The sequence below is a fragment of the Electrophorus electricus genome, chromosome 9 (genome assembly GCF_013358815.1).
Source record: "Electrophorus electricus isolate fEleEle1 chromosome 9, fEleEle1.pri, whole genome shotgun sequence".
Classification (NCBI taxonomy): Eukaryota; Metazoa; Chordata; class Actinopteri; order Gymnotiformes; family Gymnotidae; genus Electrophorus; species Electrophorus electricus.
The window spans coordinates 1,678,699-1,690,000 of NC_049543.1; the positions used below are offsets into that span (position 1 = coordinate 1,678,699).

General features: G+C 46.6%; 1 protein-coding gene across 1 annotated transcript in view; it reads left to right on the plus strand.

The window, feature by feature from the left end:
* Positions 1-7,127: 7,127 nt before the first annotated feature.
* Positions 7,128-11,302, plus strand: part of sema4c (sema domain, immunoglobulin domain (Ig), transmembrane domain (TM) and short cytoplasmic domain, (semaphorin) 4C) — a 56,412-nt gene continuing 52,237 nt past the window's right edge. The window contains exon 1 of the mRNA XM_035529885.1: positions 7,128-7,663. The gene's annotated coding sequence lies outside the window, so the exon portion shown is untranslated. The remainder of the gene's footprint in view (positions 7,664-11,302) is intronic.

Genomic DNA, 11,302 nt, shown 5'->3' on the forward strand with positions numbered 1-11,302 from the left:
GGACATGTAAAGTGCCAGTGGAAACCACCATTCATTCATTAATTTATTCACACCTTCTTTCAGTCATTCATTCATTTATTCACACCTTCATTCATTCCTTCATCCATTCATCCATTCGTTCTTCCTCATATCAAAACTCATTAATTCATCCGTTCATAGCAGATGTCATGCTTGGTCAGAGTTGCCGTGGTTCTCGGGTCTGTGTGCATGTGAGATTTAGTCTCCTTGCACCCACCACTGTCTCTGCTGGTTTGGTGTGTCATTATTTTGATTTGAGGAATCAACAGACCGGGATCAACCCCATCAGCCTTCAGGTCTCCTCGTCTTGTCTTCTCCTGTTTGACTCTCAGGTGTTGAAGCTGTCCAAGGGTTATTGCACCTCCCATGGGTGTCTGTACAGATCTCCTCTGTGTTCTTCAGATTTTGAGCTGATATTCATGTGAGCCAAAAGATGAGATCTCATCCTGCTCATGTCGGCATAGAGCAGAATGAATATCAATCTGCCAGAACATCTTAGAACATCTTCTAATGTTTGAACACATTCAAGCTTTCGATGAATTCATCGAGTCAGGTTGCCAACAGGATAGCCATCCAGTGGTACAAACTCACACAGCTGTCCAGAATCGGCATAATGTCTCCTGAAACTGCCACGATGTGTGTGATCGGCCGGACGCTCACAGGGAGTGTTCTAAGAGGCGTAATGAAACCATTCTGGGAACAGGCACTGGCCTTCAGCACTTTGCCAAATCCCCCTCTCTTACTTCCTGATGAGGTCTTGGCTCGATCATCCCCTTCTGGTCCTTTCACATGCTCCATCTTCAAAGCATGATGACACAGGCAGATGAGACCAGGAAGAGTTGGTCTGGGCTGGCTTGGCCCCATAAGGATAGTTCTGTTTATATAAATTGTGTCCTCAAACACACTGTTTCCTCTTGCCCTGGGTTCTTGTTTTCCTGTTTCCAGTTACTGTTCTGTATCATTTTGTTTTGTTTTGTTTGATACGTTTCCATCTTGCCTTCCTTTGTCATAGTTCTTCCCTCCATGGGTTTAGATTGTAGGCCTTCCATCTAGCTGTGTATGGGATTAGTTTTTAGTCCATCCTTCTACCTGTACAGGATTCATTTGTAGTCCACCCCTCTAGCTGTATGGGCTTAGTTTATAGTCCTTCCCTCTATTTGTACAGGATTAGTTTGTAATTCTTCCCTCAATCTGTACGGAATTAGTTTGTAGTCCTTCCCTCTAGGTGTATGAGATGAGTTTGCTGAAGTTCCCTCTATCTTTGTGGAGATTAGTTTGTAGTCCCTCCCTCTAGCTGTACAGAATTATTTTGTAGTCCTGTAGTCTGACCCGTGACGGTGCAGCGAGCCCCTGCGTCTGAGCCGGGCTTACCCCGACCGGTCCACTGAGGGAACAGAGAGCGAGAGAGAGAGATGAGAGAGAGAGAGAACAGAGAGAGAGAGAGAGAGAGAGAGAGATGAGAGAGAGAGATGAGAGAGAGAGAGAACAGAGAGAGAGAGATGAGAGAGAGAAGAGAGAGAGAGAACAAAGAGAGAGAGAGAGAGAGAGAGAGAGAGAGAGAGAGAGAGAGAGAGAGAGAGAGAGATGGCGATATGCTGTCAGGGCTGTGTGTGTCAATCTCCAGGAGGTCAAGAACTTCCATGAAAACCCAATAATCAGTTGCTTCTCACAGCAGAAAACAGCAGCACGTGGAGATGGTAAGGGAGCATGTGAGAAGCAGAACCTGAATGGTGGCGCTGAATCTGAATATGGTATGGCAAAAATAGTGGGGTTTTATGAACATTTATTTTGTTCAAATATTTTTTTTAACATTTGTTTTTTTGGTTTTTTTTTGGAAGAAAAAAACATGTCAAGTATCTGTTGTTCTAGAAAGGTTTCTGTGACACTGTTTCAGAAAAAACAGACACAACCGTGCTTGTTTGACCAGGAACAGATCAAGCTAGCATTGTCCTGTTAGCCCCGTAATGTAGCCTGTTGTTGGCAGCATAGACGTAGACCTACTGTACCTTTAGACCTACCTATAGACCTACCTTTAGGCCTACCTTTAGACCTACTGTACCTTTAGACCTACCTATAGACCTACCTTTAACCCTACCTTTAGACCTACCTTTAGACCTACATATAGACCTGCCTTTAGACCTTTATTTTGCGGGATTGTTTTGAATTGTATCCAATTGAGATGTTCGCTTAGCATGTTAGGTTATGTGTGCAGAGAGCAGCGTTAGCTTCGTCATTAGCTCTGTTGTATACTAGCGTTAGCTAGTTATCTCAGTTTATGAAGAACACTTAAGAGTCACACTTCAGTATCCTAAAATCATAAGTGTAATAAAAACAATAACAGGATTGTTACCATACCTGTAGCCAGCTATGAGGTCAGTGAGGTCAGGACCTCGGTAACTCTTTTAGAGAAAAAAATAAAAATTAAAGCTACATAGAACTGTAAAACAAACGGTTTGAGCAGTTGAGAACTTCCCCTCCGAGACGAGCTTGCGCTCCGCTCGGGTTAGACGTGTTGCTGAGTGGCAGCTGTGGGTGAGAGGGTGCGCAAGCTCAGCTCCTTGCATCGTCAGCACTTCCACCAATAGCAGTCGTAGTTTGCCCGTGCTGGCAGACATCACACAGCAAGAGAGAGTGACGAGTGCGGCCTTATCTGTAGGACCCGTTCAAAACAGACACCTGGTCCTGCTTCTGGAGTAAAGGCAACCACGTGAACCATATGAAATATGTGCACTCCAGCCATGATGAACACTAGGCTAGGTCTTACACTCTAACACGTTACATATTATTACATTTTTTCTTTTATTTGAAGGCTAGCTAAGGTTGCATATAACAGCTTAATTATTAGACTTTCTACCATACATCTGTGTTTTGATCTTCTAGATAATGTTCTTACAATGTCTTTTTCTTTCAGCAATGCATGTAAACTGTCAACACATTTGTAATAGGCCTAATTTCATAATACCTAACCGCAGCACAGAGCTGGGCAATTTCTTGTAAATAGCAATAGATCTCTTTCTATGTATTTAATGTATAATTCTGTGTAATTCTGACCCCCCTCTCTGATTGTAATGCCTACTTCAACTTTTATTTGAATCCATATCCAAACACTGGCCCTCTGCACACACCTAGTGAGATGAGTATTTAGATTTATGTTACTGTTCACTGATGTTGACACTGACCCAACAGAAGATGCACCGTTGTGCTTCTGTAATCATTTTTCATAAGTCGCGCTTCAGCAGGCCTGTGTGAGCCCCATGGTGAGCAGGTGCGTCATACATCTTTATACTGTAGAGATCCCGGTGCACCAACAGGCAGACAACAGTCCAGGAGGGTCATTGCCATGTCTGCTGTAGCAGATACAGAGGGACGGTGTTCGCAGTGATCAGTGAATGGACTACAACATGTTTCTCACCTGATTTTGGATTGCCTTTTACTCCCACTTTGATGCGAAGCAGGGAGGAGAAATTTCTCCCTGGACACTGCTGAACTGTAGTAAAACACACTGGAAGGTCCTGTAGTAAAACAGGCTGGAAGGTCTTGTAGTAAAACACGCTGGAAGGTCCTGTAGTAAAACAGGCTGGAAGGTCTTGTAGTAAAACACGCTGGAAGGTCCTGTAGTAAAACACGCTGGAAGGTCCTGTAGTAAAACACACTGGAAGGTCCTGTAGTAAAACTGACTGGAAGGTCCTGTAGTAAAACACGCTGGAAGGTCCTGTAGTAAAACACACTGGAAGGTCCTGTAGTAAAACAGGCTGGAAGGTCCTGTAGTAAAACACACTGGAAAGTCCTGTAGTAAAACTGGCTGGAAGGTCCTGTAGTAAAACACACTGGAAGGTCCTGTAGTAAAACAGGCTAAAAGGCCCTGTAGTAAAGCTCACTGGAAGGTCCTGTAGTAAAACTGGCTGGAAGGTCCTGTAGTAAAACACGCTGGAAGGTCCTGTAGTAAAACACACTGGAAGGTCCTGTAGTAAAGCTCACTGGAAGGTCCTGTACTAAAACAGGCTGGAAGGTGCTGTAGTAAAACACACTGGAAGGTCCTGTAGTAAAACACACTGGCAGCATTAACTTACTGATGGAGATTCAGTAAACTCAGATTTTTAAGGCAACTATGATACTGTGAAAACAAAGTGTTCTGCCTCCAGACAAGCTTGCGAGCTGAGATGCTTTGTACTGTAAAGCTGAGACCCTCTGTACTATAAAGCTGAGACTCTCTGTACTGTAAACCCTTGCTGCATATCCATGACTGGAAACCTTGCTCATTATTTACGTTCATTCAAGCCTGCTGCGCCCGATCGCACACAGAGCCTCAGGCTGAAACTGGAACGTTCTTGCCTAAGCATTACAACTGTGGCTGTTGTCCAGGGGGATCTGACCTTTGAACCCTGCCTTAATGAGTGTACACCCAATCATTTTTGTCCTGGCCCACTTTCTACATTTGTCCCAGTCCTGTGCTACATTCTGGCATGCTGTCGATCCACATGACAAACGCACCCTTTCCCGAAGACGGACTCAGCTGTGTGACAAGGAACTTTTCAGGGTCCCACGAGCATGATTCTTCTACCAAGACTTAAGAGAGAGATTTTGAGATGACTGATTGTGACCCTGTGGTTTGCATGGGTTGTTATTTGGTAAGGTGAAGTGGCATCAAAGAGGCTCACCAAAATGGAGAAGCTGCGCTCTTACCAAGAATAGGTCCTGTTCATCTCACACATCATTCTGACTGGTTTACAAGACGTAGCTATGACCTATATATGAAATATATTCTTTAAACATACATGCTGTGATTCTGTAGCAAGAAAGCTGGGACCTGATCTTCTGTTCATATGCCACGAATGACCGAGTCTTGCTGACGTGTTGTTACACATCGCTCATTGTTGTTTATCCAGTTTACACACAATGGAATCAGGAACTTTAATGCATTTGCACCATAAGGCAGTCAGTAGCTTTCTAAAAAACTAAACTAAAACTAAAAGACCTGCAAGCAGTGAAATCTGGTTGTAAATAAACTGAGCCTAGAAATCAGGCAGCAGGTTTGTAATGTCTTCAGCCGGGCCCCTGGGCTTGGAATTACACTGCTCTGCCGTGTCCTACCTTATTAGAAGGCCATTTTCTCGGAGCTGCGGTTTCCGTCAATACAGCTCGGATCTGGACCCAGCCCGGCTTCAGAAGCATCCTCAGGTAATCCCCCCCCATCAATGCCTGTGCAGAAACTGCACGCACGTTCACCAGGACAAAACCCCCCTCCAAGATCAATAAATCCTCTCAGAATGCTACCAGACACAACCATCACTGTGTGTTATGGGCTGTTGTGTTGCTTTTGGTCACAAGCCTCTTAGCTAAGTAAAATGCCATTAAAGGAAGCAGTGCAATGATTTGTTGAGGTTTTTTTTTTTTTTGGAATAATAATTTTGAGACTTTTTGTTGGCAAACAAGCCAACATCTTCATCACTGAGATCTGAGTTGTGGTGTTTTTTAATGACCTTTGAGGCCTTGCATCTGAAAGAATGTACAATCACACGCATATGCTGTTGCCATGGCAGCGTGGGCGTGCCCCTTTCCCGCCCCTTCCCTGTAATACTTCTGATACCTTTTTTATCCTATCAAATGAACTTATAATGGAATGCGCCATTTGGTGGACAGGCCATGGATAACGATTTTGTGGGACCCAGTAAGTGTGTCTGTCTCTTAGTGATGTGGCGTGTGTAAGGTGGGGTCCTGTAGCTGATGGGCAATGGTTCTTTTTTTCTCCACCATTCTGCGGGATGTCCCCTGGGTCCCAGTGCCCCCACTTCCGCGTCCCATTACTTATTCATTGGGCCCCGCGGAGAGAATCCTCCGCTGACTGGTGTTGTCTCGCTGTGTCCCGCGCGTGACCCCCGCTCCTGCCTAATCGGCCTCTGGGGCAGAGGGCTTCCGCAGCGCGGAGTGCGCGAGCCACTCAGCTGTAACAGGCGCACGTGAGAATCACGCGCGCACAGGCGCTACCGTGGCATCCTCCCGGAGAGACACCGCGCTGAACTAAAGCAGGCAGGACGTGTCGGCTAAATGCCGTAAATGTAAATGTAAATGTGCCGGGTCTTTTGCCTTTTTTCTTCGCCTTCTCTGTTGAGCTCGACATAAATGCTGTGTGTGTTTTTCGATGGGGCGCATGCGCCGACGTGCTCACGGGCGCACGCGAGTCACGTGGCAAACGCGCGCGCACTCTGCTCCCAGGAACGGTTTGTAGTGCAGGTGGTTCAGCAGCTCAGCAATGCTTGCGTCACACTGTTTAAGCTGCACGCTATGTGGTAGCCATACCTTATTTTACCCAGGCAGGGTTTCTAAGGGAATGCATTATGTATTTGTTGAGCTGCAGCACGGCAGAAAGACAAGACACCCTCGCCCATATAACGCTCATCCCCGCGAGTTCAGTCTGGCGACGCGGTTCACATGAAATGCAGACTCACAAGGCTTCTCGTTCTCCAACCAGTGGACATTTCCACTAGCCCAAGACCGCAGTTTGTAGCGAAGCTTCCTTCGTTTCTCTTTGTCTGAGCAGAGCAGTATTTTAATCTTGATTCATGTAAAATAATCCCAAAGATGAGGTTTCATGTCTGGGTGCCTGAGAATAACAGGCCTTAATCATCACAAGCTTCAAATGCCCTGTTTCAGCTCTCGTGACCGCCACTGACACGCAGTGTCACAGTACGAATCCTCTATGTTTAAGCTCTAACACGCTCGTGTCCAGTAATATGGAACTCTGTAAGGAATAGAAAGCGTGTGTAAGGGCTGCTCCCAAACTCAGTCCCAGTCGCTTAATCGTAACTTTAAATGTTTACTATTATTTTCCAGTTTGTTTCCATTTTGCCAAGTTTGTACTGTTGCAGTTGTTGGTCACTTTTTTTAAAACCTAAATAATAATAATAATAATAATAATAATTATTATTATTATTATTATTATTATATGTTTATTGGTCTCCTATGTAAAAGGTAACTGCATTGCTGTTACTAGTTTACTATTATTTTATTGCGTTGTAATAGAATGTTTAACTCTTTATATTGATTTGTCTGCTAGCGCTGTTCCGGTCCCGTTCTTGTTCCGGTCCCGTTCCTCGTACAGGACAGGGGGCAGGGGCGGAGAACTGTTTTTGTGTCTTTGCACGGTTGCCTTTACATTCACCGACATCCGTCACCCGAGCACTGCGGTGAGTGCACCGGAGTTCCGTTTCACTGGCAGTCTAGCGTTGCACGAGCCTCTGCTCCGCTAAAACACGCTGAGACGCAGAGAGGAACCTCTGGCGCGAGCTTTGGATGTGGATGTAGATGCGCTTTCAACCCTCCCTCTCGGCTACCACAAAGGCTCGCGACCGAGGGAGCGAGCGGAGGCAGAGTTCCGCTATGTAAACGGACACCGTCGTATGTCTCGTTTTCTGGCAATTTTGGAGGCGCGACCATGCGGAGAAACAGACAACCGAACATGTTTCGCCAAAAAATGATGGGAAATTAGAATCAAAAAATCACTCTAGAAACACTAAGGCGCGTGGCACAGCCGTGGTAAGCACAAAAGTGTGTATTCCGCCGGTCTGGGACGACGCTTCGCCGGAGGACCAGTCTCGCTATAACAGCCAACGCTGCAGTCCGTGGCGGCGGAAAGCGCTCGCGGAGGGTAAGTTTGTCACATCAGCTGTAGACACGAGCGCTTTGCAGAAACGTTCGATTTAAAAGAAGAAAGTATTGTCATCTCGCGCGGTATGGGCTTCTGATTTATGCTTCTTTTATTGTGAAAGAAGGCTCCGTGGGGGGAGGAAGGGATATCTGATACCGTCAGTAACTCTGTCGGCATGTTTCCAACTGTTGCCTCTTTTCCGTGAAGTTTAACATGCAGATCGTTTGATCGTTCGATGCTTTTCAATCTTGGGAAGATTCGCCACTTCTTTGATAATAAAATAGCGCAGTGCGGTTTAAAGTGTTGGACGCGAATCAAATCTCTGCTCAACGGACAAAAAAACGCACACAAGAAAACGCACACACACACACGCACGCGCACACACACACACACACCGTTATAGGCTTTGACCGTTGTGCCTTGTAATACGTGGAAAATACATTTTCTTTCTTTCTTTTCCTTCTGTTTTTCTGTGCTGAAAGCAGCGGCACGTCCCGTTTTTAAAGGATTTGGATCTTTTCTGTTCGTACCAAATTCACGCCACATATGCGAACTGATACATCTTATGACCCACATTAAAGGGGCTTTGTGTTAATAATTGTGACACGTGTTTGGGCGTTTATAGTATTTTGGTGATGTAGGACAGAAGGCTGCTCTTGTGGGGTTTTTTTCGTAAGCTCTGACAAAGAAAGTACCGAATCATTTGTCATGTTACTTCAAGGTTGATCGCACTGCTGGTCGCGGATCAGTCGTTATTTTCATATTCATTTGTATCATGTTATAGAGCCTACAACTAAATTAGCAAAATCGTTTATTGTTTGTTTTCTTTTGACATTCATGAAGTCAGTAGCATCTGCAGTTTTTCTTTTCTTTTTTCTTTTCTTTTTTTTGCGATAATTACTGCGTGACCAGACGAAAGCAAAACGGCGCGCGACTGCGCTATTGTTGGTCTTACCGACTTAACTTGGTGGTTTAATGATTGTGTCGCGCCGGAGAGACAGTTCATGAAACCGTGTATAAGTAGAAAACTGTATAAAACTGTGTGTGTGAGAGGGAAATTGCGCGTATGTGTGTGAGAGATAGAGAAATTGCGCGTGCGTGCGTGTGTGTGGCAGAGAGCGAGCGTCCGTGAGTGTGCGCGCAGACACCCACAGGAGAGACAGGGGAGGGGTGTCCTCGCACAAAAGTGTTATTGTAACGAAGAACAATCTATTGTTCAGAATGTAGCGCATCGATTCATACTTATACCGGACGCGCGCCTGGCAGTCTTTCGACTACGGTCAGCAAAACTGTAAGGCGAGATCCCAAACCCACCCACTGCCACTGCTGCTCAGTGGGAGGGGGACAGGAATCAAAACAAAAGGCAGAGGCGCGCGGTGATGGACCCAGCCGCGCGCCGCTGTTACGCTGTGTCCGAAGCGAGGCCGTGCACTGTCACAGCACGCGGCGGGTGCTCCCCCAGATGTTTAGCCGTCCATTGAGAGTCAAACGTGTCTCCCGTGGGGGTTGGTCTCTTTATTGTTGGAGCACAATGGACTGACATCCTTCCGGAGCTCAGCGCATCAAATCCTCACACACGTTTCACAGGCACCGCCGGGTTAAAAATAAAAGCACAAGGGTGGATAAATTAGCATACGCGTTTGTCCGGGAATACCTACTTGGTCTTCTCCGACCAAGCACATACGTCTCAAGGTCAGAAATGCCTAACGCGTGAAGTCTGGGGGGTTAGTGGGCACAAGAACAAATCAAATCGAGGCCGTGTAGCAAACTCACGGTATTACGGCAGAGTGCTTCGTGATGCGTGAGATTTGATTGGTTGGGCGCGAGACCGTGAGAACCGTCCCAAATGCGCGAGTCTCACGGCCAATGCGTGAGACCTGAGAGGTATGCAAATAAATGCTGAAAAAACAGCTGCAACATATCTAAAATTAAAGACAGAATAACAGACCCAAACAGTGATGAAATTAAGAAACGGGTTTGAATGACTGCGTGCACTGGCCACAAGCACTGCCGTTCGTGTTTGTGTCAAGTTTATCCTTCGTATGAAAGAATATTCAGTGTCTATTTCGGCCTGCGAAAAACGTTCAGATAAAACAACACAATATGACATATGCTGTAGGATCTGTCGCGTGAACAAATAGGCAACATGTGCCCGTTTCTGTTAGACTGATCTTTGTTCTTCAGATCATCAGTTCACGTGAACCGTTCGTCGTATTGAATTAAGGTCCGACCCTACTGGGACAGATGTTCCCATCTCAGCCTTCGTCGTCTGAGCGCCCGTGGCTAATGTCCATGAAGGGGCAGAAATCACCTGCTGGCTTTCATGCTGCTGTACAACATCTCTGTGTGTGTGTGTGTGTATGCGTGCATGTGCTCGGTATTCCCTCGTCATCCGTGCTGGGATTACTTTGTGCCGTCGCTGATTGCCTGTTGGCTCGTGCTGGTGTGCCTGTAGCTCGCCGATTCTTCTCGCTTCATCTCTCGTTAGGACTTGTTCTCACAGCTCCTTCATTAGCCATCTCCCTTTGAGTCTCGCGCTCCATCGCTCTCTGTTTCTTTACCTCTGCCAGAACTGTATCCTCTATTCTCTCTCTCTCTCTCTCTCTGCTCGAGCCCAGTGTCGGTTTCTTATTTCTGGACGATTTGAAAGGTGTTGTGATGCTACATTTTAACGATGTCGTACCTGAAGTCCGCGTGCCCATGTGATAATGGTTCGGTGGAAGAGGCGTGAAGCGGGAGTTAATTGGCTCGTGCTACGGCGCGGAGGCGACGGCGATAATCAGGGGTGTATTCATACCGGAATATGAAGTGCTCATTCAGCGCAATCTGACGCTGACCTTCTCGCTGCTGAAATCTGTGGCACTGTTCCAGCCGTCTGGGCCTCCCACTAGTGCTCTCCCTGCTTGTCTCTCTCTCTCCCTGCCTGTCTCTCTCTCGTTGCTTGTCTCTCTCTCTCTCCCTGCCCATCTCTCATTCCCTGTCTCTCTGTCGGCCTGTCTCTCTTTCTCTCTTCCTGTCTCTCTCCTTCCATATTTCACTGACTTCCTCTTTCTTATTGTCTCTGATTCTGCGTCTCTCTCTCCCTCTATATTTCAGTCTGCCTCTCTTAGATTCTGTGTGTGTGTGTGTGTGTGTGTGTCCTTCATCAGTTCCCTATCTGAAAGCAGATCTGGTCAGGTTGAGAATAGCCTCTACAGTGGCGAGGCTGGTGCTGTGTCCTGGCCCGGTGGATCGGAAGGTGTGTGGGCTCGGACACTAGCAGCCGGAGTGCAGCTCAGCACTCCAGAGAGCAAGAAGATGGATCAGCAACCAGGTTTGACAGGAGACTCAGGAGAGAGGGAGACTGTGCACTGTTTAGATAAGGGACGGGAGAACTGTTTTAAGAGTAAATGGAGTGTGTGTGTGTGTGTGTGTGTGTGTGTGTGTGTGTGTGTGTGTGTCTGTGTCTTAAGATAGGAGGGGAGGCTGTTTAACCATCCATCCCCCAGTGGTGGACATATAGCATGAGGCTGCAGTGTGTGTGTGTGTGTGTGTGTGTGTGTGTGTGTGTGTGTGTGTGTGTGTGTGTGTGTGTGTGTGTGTGTGTGTGTGTGTGTGTGTGTGTGTGTGTGTGTGTGTGTGCAGCTGTGGGCCAGAGGT